Raw genomic sequence first — 12,991 nt, 5'->3', positions numbered from 1 at the left:
CCAAACTGAATAGGCATAATGTCATCTTGATGTTCAGTCTCCCTCCTCTATCTGCATATCAAAATGTATAATGAGGAATTACATTTTTTCCACTGAGAAAAATCAGTGGGAACTGAAAATTAGACAATTTACCTAGGTTTTACTATGAGCATTTTGCTTTGATTTCAGGTAGGTGAGACATTGATTAACCCTATTTTTCTAAATCCAAAGCAAGAGTTTTTACTTCAGCTGAAGTCACCTGCAGACATTTCCCATAGTTTGGAGCAATTTTAAAAAATATCTTGCATTTCTGCTTTTCTCTCCATATTTCTTTTCTCCACTCCCTTCCTCTCTCCCAGCTGCAGGGATTTGTCCTCTAAAAGAGTGGGGGTGGGAGGGAACAAGGAATGGATGCAAAGCAGGGAGCATGAGCTAGAGAATGCCAGGATCTGGCTTTTGTTATTGGTTGGCTGCCGCCTGATGGATAGAGGAGGGAGGAGTGAACTCTCTCCAGTGTGTTCTGACGGAGCCGGAGTACAGAAACCATATTTACAGGTAAGAGGAAAAAAAAAAAAAAAAAAAAAAAAAAAAAGGAAAAAGAAAAAGAAAAAAAGAAAGAAAAACCTTTAAAAAAAGAAAATTCTTTTTTTTTTTCTTTAGAAGAGAATGCTTCTCAATTTTGATTGAAACAATTTTACAATAGGAAAATTATTCTGAGGACATTTTCCGAAACTGTGCCCCTTTTATTACTTAAGGAAGCTTTGCAATGAGCTAGCTGTTCTTTCTCCCTACAAAACCCTTAGCTCATTAAAAGCAAAACAAAACAATCGCTAGAGGCATATCTTATCCTAAATAACTTTCTGTGCAAGTGTCATTGAAGCAAAATTAATAGATAAAATGAATCATCGTGTGTCTTTTAAAAAAATTTAAATTCAAGCGTATGTTACTAGGAATTGCAGGAAGGATGAGAAAACCTCCGTAAATTCCACAGGTCCTGAGAAAATGGAGCCTTCTCTGAATATACAGTGTACAATTTTATGTGGTGGCTTTTAATATTGGCAATACAGTAAAAAGCTTAGGAAAATTATTTTTGCAGATTGTAGACTCTTTTAGCACTAATCTAGAATGAGTGATTTGTGTGTGTTTAAGCCCTTTTATTTAACTTACTCATCTTGATAAATCTCATGTTGTTGAATATTTGCGTTATTTTATTCAGTAAACTTTAAGCTTATGGGCTAAACAACCCTCTGTATTTGTTAACTTACGTGGAGCCAATTTTATTTTAAATCTCAGAAATCTAATTTTGAAGAATTAAACACTGCTATAAAAATTAGCTTCATAACACGCATGTTTCACTGGTAGTTTCATTTATCAATCAAACACATCTGGCTAAGAATTCCATCAGAGCATTTATATTGTTGATAATGTCAGGCAATATATATATATTTTTAACAACTTTAAAGTTAAGGTTTTACTTTACTAGTTGCTTATATCCCCTAACATGGTCCTTTATTTTCCCTTAGGGAAAATAGAGACAAGTTCTAAGTATGTAGAATAAATAATACATTTATAGTAAAAACATACAACAAATTGAACTCCCAGTCACTTAATTCTATAGTTATTTTAATTCATAAATATAGATCATTTAATGGTGGTGGAACCTCATTAAAATTGAGCTTTCAAGAATTATTACTGCCTTGGGTACACTGGCAATCAATTAATACTTATTGATCATAATAATAAAATAAAAATCTTTCAATGAAGTAAATAATTCGTTGATACATATTTTAATATGTTTTTGAATGAATCAAAACTAACAGCAATAACTATATAATTTCTAAGTATTTTTGCTGTTGTTTTTTCTTTTTGTTTTTGTTTTTCAATTTTCTTTATTTATTGTACTTTTTTGTGTGTGTGAGAGAGATTTTGTCTTTGAATAAACAGATACAAATATAATAGTTCTTGCAAAATTAAAATAAGAGGGAGAAATTGATGAATGTTAGGTATTAATTATCTAAATGAATAAAGAAGTACCTTAAATTTTCTAAATGTACTAAATATAGTTAATAACATGTTTATGTGGTTAAGTGTCATAATGACCCAAGTAAATTTCTGGCATGATTTATTCTGAACTATTTCTGGATTTCAAAAATTATTACATAATACTGAAATTGTAGCATATTTCTAATTATTGACAGATCTTTCTGATATGGTTTTTCAAGCAAAACAATGGTTGAAATTAATCCACCCCTCACCCCAAGATTGGAATTCAAGGTGATGTATAAGACCAGCTATTTGTCTCCTAAAATGTGTTAGAGGAAATAAATCAATGCAACTATATTTTTTAGAAATTATAAATTCTGAGTAAAGCTACCTCCAGGAATGAAGGGGAATTGATGAAAATTAGAGAGCAGAGTTCCACATGGTTTTAAATTATTCTGTTGCCTTGGAAACCAGCTGCTGCAGATGCATTTTGCTTTCTTTGGCTAAAAATATCACCCTTTTAATAATCACTAAGGGAGAGAACTGAATAAAACCAGAGTATATTGTTACTGCTTTTTATAATTTCCTTAATGGTTCACATATTTTGGATGAAAAGTAGATAAACCCTTTCTCAATCAGCATTTCCTATCAGCCACTGGCAGACGTCTGCAAGTCTTATAAAAATGAGAGAACTGGGGTAGCTTTTATTGCAGAGTCCACAGGAAGAGATATAGAGAGAGAATGTATGCTGGAGTGGAGACAAGAGGGAAAAAAAGCATAAAAGAAAACAGTTAGGAGGTTTCTGTCCAAGTGAAGGATGAAACAAGGCAAATGAAAACCATGTAAGGCTTCAGTGAGAAATGGGAGGGCATCACCATTTCTTTTTCCTTTGGTACAAAGATTTTTAAATTTTAATGTAGGTTTTTAATGGAATTCACTATATACAACTTTGTTCCATTTTGCACAACACTCTTTCCTTTTTCTCTTTATGTTTGTGGTGGTTTGCAATATACTGAATAACACAGTAAATTAAGAAGTATTTTTTTAGTGTATCAATCACTTTAATCATCAAAAGGAAAGCTTGATATATATCCAGACTATGGATAGTGAGGAGCGTTCAATACACATTTTGACATTAGAATAAGAATTCTTTAAACTTAATGTCAAAACCATGTTTCACTAATGCAGTTATTTCCTTACCTTTATAATCTATTTTATATATATATATATATATATATATATATATATATATATATATAAATTATACATTCCAGTAAACTAAAAGCTATTTGTGTTAATATTAAGGTCATTAATTTAAAATGTAATGTGAATTACTGTAAATGCACATATATTTTTTCTTGCTTTATTTGAAATATTTTTGCTTTCTTTGAAAATAAACATTACTTTTATGTAGCTTTTCTCTATACAAAAATATCACAATTATCATCATATTCTACCTGAGGCAATTCCTTAATTTAAAACATTTTTATTATAAAATGATAGGCTTCAAAGGCAGTACTGTCATCCCACACACCATTTTTGCAAATCTCTCAGCTATTTGTTGAGAGGAAAAATAATCATAAAGCTGTTACAGCTTTCCTATTATTTGTATTATAATTCAGATGATATTCCTAACTATTTTCTCTTTACAATTCATTTAAATATTTGTGACATATCATACTTTATTTTCACAATATTAACCTTAGTCTGTTAGATTGAGTGTTAGCAATGTAGCAAGTAAAAGCCCTACATGCTTAAACTATGTCTTAAAATATTTAATATGTAGCCAATATATTATTTAAAGTTAAATTAATTTGGCATGTCAGTATGTTGTTTTTCAAAAAGAGGTAGGGTGGTGGGAAGCAGTTTCTTTTTATCAATTAACATGAGCAAAACACTTCAGTGACAGCACTTTCAGCATAAATACTGATGACGTTGAAGAGCATGCTAACAACAAATCGGATAGACTAGTGAATGGATTATGTAACCTGTGCAGATAACCCTTATTTAAGGCACAACCAAAATTATCAAAAGCATGTCAAGATTCTGAAGAGAATGTGTTTCGTAGGCTTACTCTCAACTACAGATAATTTAAAAATACAGTTTGTTAGTCATTTTCTACTTACTGCTTCATGCTTCTTTCTCTGCTAAAAGTAGCTTGCCAGAATTGTAGATGGGTTTTTATGCCCTCTTAAAGCCTCAAAAAATACTAAAGAAAATGAAATACTTAATAACTTCTCCTGTAATGTAGGTAGACAACTTTATGCCTGTAATGGAAATATGCTAGTTTGGCAAATAACCTCTCATTGTTGGAAATGGAGGAGTAGGATTTGCAAGAAATGGAAATAATGCCAGACTAAGAAAGCTTGGGTCAGATTTCATAAAGTTCAAATTGTGCTATATACATCAGATAATCCAGGCAAATAAAAAAATTACATTAACATTTGTGCTATAGTACACTGTAATTCAAAGGTATTATTAATTAATTGTTATTTTTGACTTATATATTTAATACCTGATAGTTTAATACAGGATTTATTCAGATATTAAAAGGGGGTTGGTTAAAAGCAGCATTACTGCTTTTTAATTACTATTTTCTAAGAAGAAGCAAGGAATGGATTTGATTATCAAGCTAATGGTCACATTTGGATATTTCACATATCTCAATGAATCAGTTGGGCAGATCATTTGATTTCTTAGTCAATTGCTTAGATTTCAGTTATTATAATGGTCTAAATGTTTGACCTGAAAACTTTTGAATGTGCATGCTCTGAGAAAACAGACTCAATACAACTTTTAAGGTATTTAATTCAAGATTATAATGGTTAGATAAATATCAGTGCTAATTCTAAGAATCACATATAGCAAGGGAATCACTTTGATATGAGATCAACTTTATGATCAACTTCATAATCTCATATCATGGCCAAAAAGGTACATAAGTATACATGTGACTTATTGCCAATAGGCTTTTATACTTTACTTAGATCAAGAGCTTAATATATTATTTTCCAGTACCACAAAGGGTGGTGCACACATTTCTCCATTTCTCCTGACTTGTGCACATTTGTAAAAATGACATTATTTTCAACAAAAATCACCAAACACAATCAAAGTTAGCATATATATCTATATAACGTGTTATATTTTATTTTATTTTGTACTTTAGAGATAGAGATTTGCTATGTTGCTAGGCTTGAGAGCAGCAAGCTATTCACAGGCAAGATTATAGTGTATAGCAGCCTCAAACTCCTGGGTTCCAATGATTCTTCTGCTGTAGCCTGCCAAGTGACTGAGGGCCGCAGGCTTATGCCATTGTGCCTGGCAAAAGTAAATTGTATGCAAATGTTTATGTCTTTCAATAATATTTACTATAAATTCCTCAGCCAATACTCATGTAATTCATGTATTAACTTTTCACATTTTAGTCTTCTGTTGCCCTAGAAACATGGGACTGCCCTGCAGAGAGAATTTTTTTCTGGACTCTTCATTTTACCTACGACAAAATTAAGGCACAGAGAGGACAATGATTATATTTAGTGGGAAATTAAGCATTTGCTTATGCAAAACTACAACAGCCAGACACTATGTGTTTGTATTAAATATTGGATGTAGTGTGTTAAACACTGAACGAGAGAAAAGCAGAACTTAGAAAGGCTTTGCATGGAGGTGAAAAAGCATGGTGTGGCCAGATGGTCTCTGATGCATAACAACGCAGGGATTTTAGAGTTGCACAGAACTCTCCACTTCAGAGTTGCCCCTAGTATTCAGTGAACCAAATAGCTTTGACCTACTATCACAATCTCTTTGACTTTTTTAGTTTGCTGTCACAGTCAGAATGCATTTCAGCTTTGTTTTCTAGTAAGTGTGGATACAGTTAGTTGCTGTCATGTTGTGAATATATCACAATATATTTAATAAATAAAACAAATAGTTTCCTAAAAAGGAGCCCTGAAAGCATTTACAAAGATTTGCATTTACTCTTCTCTCCTCAGATTAGGCTAGCCATGAAAAATCAATATTTTTCATCAATCATTACCCAGGTAATATCGGTTGTGATGGTGTCAGCATTTTAAAGCAGAAAGATTCTAGAAAACATTTTCAAAAGCGATTAAAAAAAAAAAACACAAAAAACCTCTTTGTTCAGTCTGATCAAAATTCCCTTTTCGTTGCTCATAAAACTCATACTTAAAATTTTAAATTATTTACCCCCTGTACATCCAAATCAAAAAGGGCTCCAAGGCTGCTCTCAGGCTGCCCAGTGAAGTTACCTAGAGCTGAGTATTAAATGGAAAATGAGCTTGGGGATGCCATTATCATCTTCTATTTTAAGAGATCTTTCTATAACATACAGGCAGGGCCAAGGAGAGAAGCCTGTGCTGTGCTCCCTGCCAGGGCTTCTTGGGGTGTGGTCATTACAGCACTTCGTGATCTCTCAGTACCCTTTTACTACCATATAAATTATAGTTCATCATGGCAAGGAGCATCCTTTATCTCTGTGTCAATGCCTAATACAGTTCCTGATACACAGTTATGTGCCCCCAAATTGTTTTGCTGACTGAATAATTAGGTAAATTGTCTTGTCAGATAGTTATCTAGCCTCCTCTTACATCCTCTCAATGACAGACACTGTACATTCTACGACATTCTCTTCCTTCCATGTTCTTCTCTCTTAATGCTGTTCAGTGTGACAGTGTCTGTGTCACACAAATGTCATTAAGTCACTCAAGGTTTTGTCTTGCAGACTTTTTAGTATCCAAACTCTATTTGTGCTCTCCTACATTAATGGGGGATTTTATCTGAATGTAGTTCCCATTTCATGCTTCCCTGCTCTGTTTCATTGTAATACTGCTGTTTCTGATACACACACACAGATTATTGTGTAGTAAACCAATGGGTTAATTGTAAATTAATGTAATTAACCATAATTGTTATATTAATATATAATATAAATGTCAATTAATGTTTGTGTAAGAAAATATTGTAGTATATATTTAACCAATCTCTGACTGCTCTCATACATCCACTCTTAGTCAATGAATCCCCTTTCTCTTGAGTTAAATTTGTTAGCAACATTTGATTAAAGTTAAAATTATTCAGCAATTTTTTTTTTTTTGGCTGCTCTGGGCTTCACTTTCCGCCATTTGTGTTGTGTTCTGGTGAACAATTCTAAGCCATAATGCCTGATAAGTGACAAAGCTGAATAAACTGCAAGGAAAAGAAGGGTGGATACTTGCATGCTGAGTGCCACTGGGGTTTACTATGCCTCAAGGTAAGGGTAAGCAGATCCACTGAGACTGGTAGAAGTCCTTTGATATAAATATCACCACAACTAGGTAAAAATGACCAAAAAATAAAGAATGAAATAGCCTTATGAATTTAATCTGAAGGGAAAAGAGTGCTTACCAGTGTATCAAAAATGTGTTTGTTTATATGGAGCTATACCATGGTATACATATGTTCCTTAAATGTGTGATTCAGTCAGGCAGGCAGCATGCCTGTTTCTAGAAATGCATCCTTTGAGCTAATAGAGTACTGCGACTTTGGCTTATCTATCATGATTTTAGGTAGTGCAGGATAATCATCGATGGGCTTCCTAATTGATTGCCTTTGCAGTCAAATAGACATACCCTCTTATTGTCTGTGTAAATTTGGACCAGTTATTTAAGCTACCTAAGCCTTAGTCTTCCTATCTGTAAAATTCAGTTATCTACCTGGGTAGTATTGTGAAGATTGGTAGGTGTAGGTAGAGCACTTTTCAGTGCAGAATTTGGTGTATAGTATAAGACATTGTGTACAATTTTTAGTTGTTGCTAGTCATGCTTTTCTGTTCATAAGGGAAGAATGGAAGGAGCAAAATAATCCCCAGTAGTTGTAATGACTTCCTAAGTATTATTGCTTGTTAGCAGATGAAAAAAAAAATCACCATTGATTGGCTAGATTTTCTATTTTTTCCATGTTAACTACAATTAAATCACTGGGCATCAGCTGATGAAGTTAGTATCGTATGAGGAAGTGCAATTGTGAAAACAAATCCTAGAATTATAAAAGAAGAGCAAAGGTAGGACCTTCAAAATATTAATATCAAGCATTTTCGAAATTGGGACATGGTTCTCAGAAAAATAATTAAAGTTTCCATAAAAATGTTCTGTGGTTAAATAAGTTTAGGAAAATCTGGATATTTAACTAAGATCCATTCCTGTTAGGTCTTTTCTATGATAATGCACACTAAGACTTTTAGTGAGGGGTATGTAATATTAAGAAATTGTAGGCCAGGTGCAGTGGCTCATGCCTGTAATCCCAGCACTTTGGGAGGTCGAGGCAAGCAGGTCACTTGAGGTCAGGAGTTCAAGACTAGCCTGACCAACATGGTGAAAATCCATATCTACTAAAAATAAAAATTTTAAAAAAATTGCCAGGTGTGGTTGTGGGCACCTGTAATCTCAGCTACTCTGGACCCCGAGGCAGGAGAATTACTTGAACCTGAGAGGTGGAGGGTGGAGGTTGAAGGTTGCAGTAAGCCGAGATGGTGCCACTGCACTCCAGCCTGGGTGACAAAGCCAGACTCAGCCTCAAAAAAAAAAAAAAAAAAAAAATTGTAGGCCTGTAGGCCAGGTGTTAGCTCATACCTGTAATCCCAACACTTTGGGAGGCCAAGGCAGGCAGATCGCTTGAGGTCAAGAATTTGACACCAGCCTGGCCAAAACGATGACACTTTGTTGCTGCAAAAGATACAAAAATTAGCCAGGTGTGTTGGTGGGTGACTGTAGTCCCAGCTACTTGGGAGGCCTAGGTGGGAGAATCACTTGAACTAGTGAGGTGGAGGTTGCAGTGAGCCAAGATCACCCTCTGCACTCTAGCCTAGATGTCAGAGTGAGACCCTGTCTCAAAAAAAGAAAAAAAAAAAAAAAAAAAAAAGACATTGTTAGACCTGCTTCACTGCTTCACAATAGACCCATTCCCAACACAAAAGTCACCTACTAAAATCTTGCAGATTGTGTTTTGTATATGCTTCACTAAGCATTTTTAAAACAGATATATATCTACTATGTTATTAAAGAACATCCAACTCAATTCTGAAGCATGGTCTATATTTTATAATTTTCAAACTATAAAAATAGTTCCAGTGTTTCTAATATAAAAACATTTTCAAAATTATTCAATTATACATGTGTTCATTCTTCATCAGAGTAACATATTCAATTTTTTAAATTTTCGCTCTTTTTCTCTACCTCACATTGTGCTCTTAAACTTCAAAAAGGCAGCATGTGTACGAATGTTTCAAAATATTTGCTATCCAAAGAAGTTTTATTTCCAAAAGCATGATTCCATTTTGTTTAAACTCCTTCTCTATGAGGAAAATCTGGAACTACTCCTTTGCTCTCATGTCTTCTCTTCTATTTACATTACTTTTCTGCTTCAAAAGTACCTGGTTATTTATTGAACATTTCTTGAATCTTTGAATAAGATCTGATTCTTGAGTTGCTCACAGTCTACTAAGAAATTGGGTAGAAAACCTATGCCAAGTTTTATGTAGAAGGGATGTAGCATGACCATAAAAAGCACAGTCTGTGGAGTCAGGCAAGCTGGGTTTTAATTCCAGCTCAGTTACTTAATTGCCTTTGTCAATGAACCTAAGTTACTTCCGATCTTAAGCCTCATGTTGCTCCATGCTAAAAAGGGAAGCATAATACTTAATTTAGAATCACTATAAAGGCGAACGAGATAACATGTTCACAGAATTTAGTTTCTAGCACCAAGTAAACACTTAGGAACATTATTATGATCTGTTTATCCAAAAGCAAAGCTATTTATTAACTAAAAAAATTAGAACATTTGGGACAATATGAAAAAAAAATTTCAAAGAATTCTCATTAAATTCTGTGAAGGCACCTAGCTACAAAGAATGTTCATGGCCTACTTCTTCTGTAAAGACAGTCGAAAAATACCAAAAATTACAAACAGAATGTTTTTTAATAGCTATTATGAATGTTTACAAACAATATTTATGTATATTTTACCAGAAAAAGGAAAATTAAGTAACTTACACACACACATACACACACATGCGTGCATGCGCACACATGCACAAACACACAAACACATTAAGAATAAAAAGAAAGTATGTGAGATAAAAAAATCTAATCCTAAGTGTTCAAAAACAAATCAATATCAAGCAGTGAGATCTTGAGAATGTAATACACTTGAACCTAAGTGTGTGATGATAAAAGTATGATTTCAAGTGCCCAAATGCCTGGGTGTGAATTCTGGCTCTAAAACTAATTAGATGTATTACCTTGGCCTCATCACCTAACCCTGTATGCATCAGTTTTTAATCTTTAAATGGTATTATTAATATTAATGCCTATCTCATATGGCTGTGAAGATTAAATGAGTTGATATATATTATAGTAATTTTCTATTGCCATGTAACAAATTCTCACAAACTTAACAACATAAAACCACATTTATTTATGAGCTTATAGTACTGTAGGTTAGAAGTCCTACACAGGCACTTTGGGAGGCTGAGGTGGGAGGTTTTCTTGAGCTCAGGAGTACAAGGTAAGCCCGGGCAGCATAGCAACATAGTGAGACCCCATCTCTAATAAAAATCAAAACAATTAATCAGGCATGGTGGTACATGCCTGTAGTCCACTACTTGGAGGCTCAGGTGGGAGTATCACCTGAGCCCATAAGGTTAAGGCTGCACTGAGTCATGGTCGTGCCACTGCCCTCCAGCCTGGGTGAGAGAGTGAGACCCAGTCAAAAAAAAAAAAAAAAAAAAAAAAAAAAAAAAAAAAAAAAAGACCTGCATCGTATGGCTAGGTTCTTTGTTTAGGTCCTCACAAGGTTAGAATAAATGTGTCACTTGGCTGAACTCTTATCTGGTCACTCTGGGGGAAAATCTACCTCCAAGCTCATTCTTGTTTTTGGCAGAATTTTGAATTCTGCTCCTTGGGATAACAGAACTGAGAGGTTCCTGTTTCTTGCTTGCTGTCAGCTGGCTGAAGGCTGCTCTCAGTTCCTAGAGGCTGCACATATGCAGTATCATGTGACCATTTTCTACTTCAATGTCAGCCACAGAGAATCTCTCTCTCATCGAATCCCTCTCATCCTTAGTATCTGACCTCTAGACCTTGAATTAAAGAACTTGTGTGATTATATCAAGCCCACCTGCATAATCTCCCTATCTGGTTTGGGACTTTAATTCATATGTAAAATCATTTTTAACATAAACATAGCAACATAAACATAATATAATCACAGGAGTGTTGTCCCACATCTCATGTTATTCACATGTCTAGGGTTATACGGGCATGGGGGTGTACATTAAGTGGTAGGGAATCTTAAGGGCCACTTTGGAATCCTAACTAGTACATATATGAAGTGTTAGAACAGTACTTGGCACATAGTAAGCACTATATGTGTGTTAACTATTATTATTATCTTGAGTAGCTGACAAGTTTATAAACAAATTTTAAAAAGAGCAATGCCATAGTATTGGCAAAGGTGAAATAATAATATCCCAAAGCACTCTTAAAGAAATATAAATTGGCAGAACCTTACTGGCAGTCAAGTTGGCGATGTATATGGAAGACTCAATACTTCCACTTATAGGAATTTATCCTTAAAGGTATAATTAGAGATATGCATACATACACACACACACACACACACACACACACACACACACACACACACACAGAGTTATAGCTAGGTGCAGTGGCTCACACTTGTAATCCCAGCACTTTGAGAGGCTGAGCAGGAGGATTGCTTGAGCCCAGGAATTCAAAACCATCCTGGGCAACATAGCGAGACTCTGGGTCTATAAAAATATTTTTTAAAAAATTAAATGAAAAAGGAAATGTTAATTATACTGTGATTTATAATAACAAATACTTAAAAACAAAACAAACATGCCCCTTTAGAGGTTTGATTAAATATCATGGCCTAGTTATTCAATGAATTACAATGTATTAGACACAAAACCAAAAATCAAATAAAACAAAAACACATGGTTTTGGAAAAGATTCAATGAGGTTATATGCTCATATTATTAGTGGAGAAACCACAGGGATAAAATTGCACATACTGAGTTAATCAATGCACACTCCTTCCTGTAGTGTGAGGTAGACTCTTGGCAAGATATAGTCATTTGACGAGGGTGGGAATATGCCCTCACAAACCCCCTGAGATTGCTGTAGTTCAAACCAGACTGTTGGTGACTACTTTAAGGAGGACCAGCGTCTTTCCTGGAGTGTGAGGTGGGCTTTGACAAAATAGGGTCACTTAACAAGGTGACCCACCCACCAAAGCAGCCAGGGCATCCTCCACAGGAAGACTTGGCACCATCTCTCCTAGTTCTCTGTGCTGCCTCTATTCATGTCTGCCTCAAAGTGGAAACGGTCTGGTATGAGCCCTCGCTCCTGATTTATAGTTCTCCTTTATGCTAAACTGGTTAGATTACACTCTCAGACAAGATTTTAGAGCATGATTTTTGTTTGTAGCTATAATACAAGGCATACTGCAATACAAAATATGTACCAGTGGGATGGGGAGTATGGAAATTAGATCACCTACAATGCACATTCTGGCATTATAAAACAGCTACATGGAGGCCATTATCCTCAGCAAACTAACACAAGAACAGAAAACCAAATACCACATGTCTCACTTGTAAGTGGGAGCTAAACACTGAATACATATGGATGCAAAGATGGGAAAGATAGACACTAGGGAGGTCTTGAGGTGGGAGAGTGTGGGAAGGTGGACTGGAAGGCTACCTAATGGGTACTATGCTCACTACCTTGCTGACAAGATCATGTGTACACGAAGCCCTTGTGACACAAAATTTACACATTTAACAAAGCTGCACACGTACTTCCTGAACCTAAAATAAAATGGAAAAAAAAATAAAACAGTTACTATTAGACCATTAGACAGGTAAGAAAACTCAGACTGAGAGAAATTGATTAAGTTGTGTAAGAGATCCTATTCTGGAAATGGTGAAGCCAGGTTTTGAAGCAAC

General features: G+C 34.7%; 1 protein-coding gene across 2 annotated transcripts in view; it reads left to right on the top strand.

Moving 5' to 3' along the window:
- Nucleotides 1–461: 461 nt before the first annotated feature.
- CSRNP3 (cysteine and serine rich nuclear protein 3) overlaps nt 462–12,991 on the top strand; it is a 205,810-nt gene continuing 193,280 nt past the window's right edge. Inside the window, exon 1 of one of the 2 annotated variants that reach the window (XM_074399563.1) lies at nt 462–534. The gene's annotated coding sequence lies outside the window, so the exon portion shown is untranslated. The remainder of the gene's footprint in view (nt 535–12,991) is intronic. The other variant, XM_074399564.1, reaches the window with a different exon arrangement.

The sequence above is a fragment of the Saimiri boliviensis genome, chromosome 5 (genome assembly GCF_048565385.1).
Source record: "Saimiri boliviensis isolate mSaiBol1 chromosome 5, mSaiBol1.pri, whole genome shotgun sequence".
Lineage (NCBI taxonomy): Eukaryota > Metazoa > Chordata > Mammalia > Primates > Cebidae > Saimiri > Saimiri boliviensis.
This window is presented reverse-complemented; position numbering and strand designations above follow the sequence as displayed.